The 5,529-nt window shown below is 39.8% G+C and overlaps 1 long non-coding RNA gene across 2 annotated transcripts; it reads right to left on the bottom strand.

The window, feature by feature from the left end:
- Positions 1–997: 997 nt before the first annotated feature.
- Positions 998–5,061, bottom strand: LOC124707291. Of its 2 annotated transcripts, XR_007004798.1 has the most exons (3): positions 4,913–5,061; positions 4,011–4,079; positions 998–1,500 (listed from the first exon to the last, which is right to left on the bottom strand). It is a non-coding gene; the product is annotated as an uncharacterized LOC124707291 (long non-coding RNA). The 2 variants fall into 2 exon arrangements; XR_007004797.1 differs by lacking the exon at positions 4,913–5,061 and having other exon boundaries at positions 4,011–4,904.
- Positions 5,062–5,529: the final 468 nt, after the last annotated feature.

The following is a 5,529-nucleotide window of genomic DNA, read 5'->3' as shown; positions in this document are numbered from 1 at the left end:
TTAATAACATGCCATGTTATCAAAATGCTTAGTTGGCATTGCATGTAGTTCTATGTTACTACCTAAGTTACTCCCACTATGAGTAGTCTAATCCTTTTCAATCGTCGAAATTATTCCCCTTCTCCTCTTAAGCTGGTACTTTGGTTAATAAAATCGAGTAGCCTGTGTATTGATCTGCAAACAAACTGTATGGATATCTTTGTCGCAAGATCCACTAATAATCGTATGACGTGAGTGCATATACTTGCATGTTTTTTTTTTTGAATACTTGCATGATTTCAGTACGTCAAAGATGCTCTGTTATGGTGATACTTCAGATTTTCTTTTAAAATCTTACACTTCTATTTCTCAAAAAATTATGACATTAAATATGAAGATAGATATATACAGGAGGAGTCTACGCAAAAAAGTCCCGGTAAAAAATACTTTAAATTTTGAGAAATATAAAATAAAAAATTCTGACAAAAAGACTTGCTATTTTAATATTATTGTGCTACCATTTACTGTCACAAATTTTTCTTTTTTATATTTTCCAAAATACCATGTATTTTTTAATGGAACTTTTTTGCATACACCCATACTGTATATATATCCGGGCCATCCATCCGACCCGACGCTGGGCACTCGAGCCAGTTCTGCACCCCGCAAGTCTCTTTCTGTAACCAACTGTCGTAAAAATACATGCATGCAGCGTAAGAAAACGATTAGCTGTGAGATGACTGGAAAAGGCCTTCGCAGGCAAGCCCACAAACCACATTTTCTTCCTACGTAATATTATTTGCGCACGATGCAAAAGGCAACAGGCCCAACGTAAGATAATTATATTCGTGAGCCTTACATTGAATGGACATTCGTATGTTAGTTTGCATATCATAATTACTTAACATGCGCAATTTATCTTGCTTGTAGCTTAGACTGGTAAATTACATTTTCAAAAATGACATAAAACTGCAATGTAAGTACAAGTCGACCTGATTGTCGACTACCACGGAGAATGTTTTCAGAAATAAAATCCTTGTTTAATATGGAGCACAAAATTCACAACATGTAATTCAATCATAGATTTACAAAGGATAAAACTGTGATGACTGAGCTGCTACATATACACTGATAACTAAATTTATGGCATCCAATCTGAGGCTGAGGCCACCGGAGTCATCAGTTGCCGCCACCATCCAGCCATTCGTACAATCCCCTTCAACAGAATGAAGCACGCCACGCCGCCATTGCCACCGATTCCGAATTGACATGGAGGTTCATTAGTTTCCGAATTTTTTATGTCATTGATATGGAGGCCATAAAAATTCGATCAATTGTGTGCTTTCCCACAATAAAGGTAGACTGACGCATATGGGCAATGGATGTGAAGTAAATCAGCACCTAGAACTTATTTGTGTGAAACGTAGGTATACAAAATATCAGTGAACAAACCTGCTTTTTCCATGCTTTGAAAGTCCATGCTTATACATGACATCCTTTAGATCTTTCATCCGGAGTGTTCTACAAACAAATCATTTATTTTCAAGACCATATGATACAATCCTTTCCGTCCCCTTTACTTAGTTAGTTAATAGGTAACAGAAGCATCTTTACCACGACTGCAACATAAATATATCTAAAATTAAAGAATTTTAAGGTACACTATCCACATTGATTCGGTGGCACGCTGCAGAAAGGGGCACATTTTGGCTACTGATATGACCACCTGGAAGTTTTTACGCCTTTAGACGGCCAACATGAAAGATATATGTGGGTATGACATGGGCAGGGAAAGAAGGAAGTATCTTGCAGAATTGCAGTCCTTTCTTGGAACAACAATTAACTCATCATCAGGCTGTCATGAGTAGAGTTCTGACATGTTTAGTATATCCTCATTAAAGAATACTCCTCTAAAACTACCAGACCATAAGCAGCCTGCTGAATCCAAACAAAGTCCAAATCTCACCCTAAACCATAAGCTACCATATGGATAAACGCTGTGTTTCATCATGACAAATCACAAAGGAGGAATTAACTTTATGTTATGATAGTGCAGGCTAATCGCTTTGTTTTATCATGATAAGCTGGGTTAAAACAAAGTTCTGCAGAGCTTGTAATATAAGTTATGTGAATGTAAGAAATCTCAGTGCCCCATATACAGCTACATAATTCATGGCCTCATGCCCGCCCATAAAACAAAAACATTAAAACAAAATAGAATGTCATCTATGGTCAATGGCCAGAAATTGGAATATCCTCCGTTGTAATTTGCCCAGATTTAAAATATATTTGGCATACTGAATGTCTGAATCTATATTTGTCCGTAAGGCCAAATCTACCAAGGCTGGGAACATGATCAAAGTTCGAAGCAAAGAAAATAACAGGTTAAACCAACTTCCATGCATTTTTCATTGACACTACCATCAATTTTCATGCAAACGAAAAGGTATAACTGAGAATCTGAGGTGAGGGACCATGGTTGCAGCCGGAGAGCAAGGTCGGGGGTGGCGGCGATGAAGCCACGGACGCGGCCACCCACACCACATCACGTCACCCACCACGCGGCAAAGGTAAGCAAAACAAACGCATCCATATAAGAGCAGATATATCACAAGCACATGGTAGAAAAAAATCATACAATGTCGTTACCTTGATGCACTCGCACCAGCAAGTAGATCGCTCCGGTGCATCTTCTGAATCGTTTGAACACGACTCTAGTCCACCTCTGAGGTAACACAGAACCAATGTGTCGCAGAACCTTTGAAAAGAAAACAAGACTAATGTTTTAATCTCATATCCCCTAATGTGTACTCCCACTTGCCATTCGAAGCTCCAACTTTCCTTTTGATGGCATCATTGCATAAATTACTAGATTTAAATTAACCTCATATTCCAAACTCATTTCAGTTATTTTGATCAATTGATGGGAAGAGGAAGCGAATATCTGTTGACATGAAAAAAAAGGATGCATTGGTCTAATGTGCTGTAAAATTGTGTCATGTAAGAAATATTGGAATGGTCTTATGTTCCCATAAAAAATGTAACATAAGAATACCAGAATCCTATTAACATAGATTTCGTTAGTGATTCTTAGATACTTCTAAGGATCTGAGATTCGAATCCCAAGCATTACTTGCACCGAGAAACAAATTCTTGAATAAGTACTCCCCCCGTATTTTGTATACTCCTTTTGCCACTTGAAATATGAAGTTACAACTTGCTTTTCATAGTACCATCAAAGAAATCAGAACCTGATTAATAACCTAACTTAACTTTCTTTCAGCTATGTTGACCAAATGATCTAACCAAGAGTCCACTAGCTACTGGCAAGATTAACATTGACTGCTAAAATATGACGTGGGGCATATATTTCTGAAACGAATAATAACTCTTTTGCGGAGAAAAAGGACAACAGTAGAAGGATGTAGTGACAGACATACTTCTTTATTTTCACATATATCCATTTCTAAAGACCACGACAGCTCGAGCTACATTAGTGGCATCATTGGTGCTTGTCAGTATATATACCAGTTTCATGTATGTAAGAAGTATTTTTGTGACCTTTTGAAACTAGATACTGACAATCAACAGTTGAACTATGCTTAAAAAATTATTACAGCTGAGTGATGCATGGAGATTCAGAGAGGTATATTTACTACAATCAGAGAAGATGTAAAATTAATATGACCGGGTGCTTCCAACGGGTAGATAAACATACATACGATCTTAAATGGTCTATGTGTAATTGAAAAAATGTTGGATTGCTTAATTTAAATACTGGCTAATGTCCCTGTAAGAAAAAGAAAAATGATCCAACTGAACTCCATAGGTAAATTTATAGCAACAATGTATAGATGTCTTCCGCTAATATTTTTCATTAGACAAGCAAGACACTTTGCTACTTTTACTTATGTTAACAATTAGAGTTTTTGTGGCCCACTCTACAGCTTATGAAAGGGGGTAATGCCTTCAAAAGCAATTGGCGAAGAAAGAAATATGAACATGTAAAAAGATTACCAATGCAGTAGTACCTCGATGCCTGATTAGCAAGTCAAAATAATCTGAATCATCACTAGCGACCAATGCTTGAAAAATCCCCACTACAAACAAAACAAGACCTGAGAAGGGAAACCATTGCATACTGGGAAGGTTTCTATTTCTAATCCATGCAAAATAATACTGGGTAATTAGAACTATACATTACAGGTTGAATCCATTTGCGAAAGCTAAACATAGGCACACCAAATGGTAGGTCTGTACTACTATGTCATCTTCAAGAACAGGAAACAAGTACCAGCAGCATGTTTTGCCTCCTTGCTAGTTCTGAATAAAAATTAGCAGAAAGGAACAGGCAGCCACCATACATTACAAGCACTGACGAAGTAATTGTACAGATAACTTGCAATTTTTCATCAATTTAATTTCTCAAATAAGTATGTGCAGTGACAAAAGTAATTACACAGATAACTTTGTTCAAGAACGTGCACCACATTTGATGCAGCGACTAAATCAAAAGCACTAATCCATGGATAAATACCATGAAAGCAAAAGTATCACACAAATTTAGTAGTACTGTATGTAAAGGGAGTAACACAACAGATAAATTATGAGGAAGATGGTGCTGCTCCCAAACGGAATCACCATGGCAATATACACTAGCAGAATCAAAGCAATCTCCCTGAGTACTAGGTAACCCACGCAAGGGGAAAGCTAGAGCAGGCAAAAAATTATTCGGTGTGGCTGCTACTAGCTTAGTACTAGTAGCGGACAGCCGGACACATGCACTTCCAGCGCTATGCAAAGCCACGTAACTCAGTGCAGATCGATGTAATTGTGCCCGTGTCACTCGTCTGCACATACAGCGGATGGAGCTTGCCAAAGAAGAGGTAGCAACGCTGCCACGAAAATTTTGGACAGCTAGATGAATGCGTACCGAGTTTCGCAGACAACGGCCGACGGAAGGCCGCGCAGCACTTGCAGTAGAGAAAGGAGAAGATGGAGGCAGTGCCAATACGGCAATACCGCCCGCAGCTACGACCCACTTGCTCACCACGCCGCCGATTTGGCCATCCGACCACGACGCCCGCGATTCGGCCGGCCGCCACGACGCCCGCGATTCGGCCGGCCGCCACGACGCCGGCGAATCGGCAGGCCGACTACGACGTCGCCGACTCCAGCAAGAGCGCAGAACCCACCCGCTGCTCGCCTGGCTCCCGAGTACCAAATCCGAACCTGCTCGCCGCCGTCGCACCTCAGTTCCAATCTCAAACCGCTCGTCCGCCCGATCTAGATTGGAAAGCGAAGAGGAAAAAGTTGAGGTACGGATGCGTAGTGGGCTAGCTCCCAAACCGTCGAAGTAAAAAACAGAAGAAAATTACAACAAGCTGGTACGGTGGTGCGAACCACACGAACGCGACCAAACCTGGTGGCAGTTCGGCTCGGCTGACTAACTCGGGGGCAGAATAACTTATTCTACACCCAGGGTGTCTAATAGAGTTTCTCTATATATATATATATATATATATATATATATATAGGACATATTCATGC

Source organism: Lolium rigidum, chromosome 4, assembly GCF_022539505.1.
Source record: "Lolium rigidum isolate FL_2022 chromosome 4, APGP_CSIRO_Lrig_0.1, whole genome shotgun sequence".
NCBI classification, from domain to species: Eukaryota; Viridiplantae; Streptophyta; class Magnoliopsida; order Poales; family Poaceae; genus Lolium; species Lolium rigidum.
This window is presented reverse-complemented; position numbering and strand designations above follow the sequence as displayed.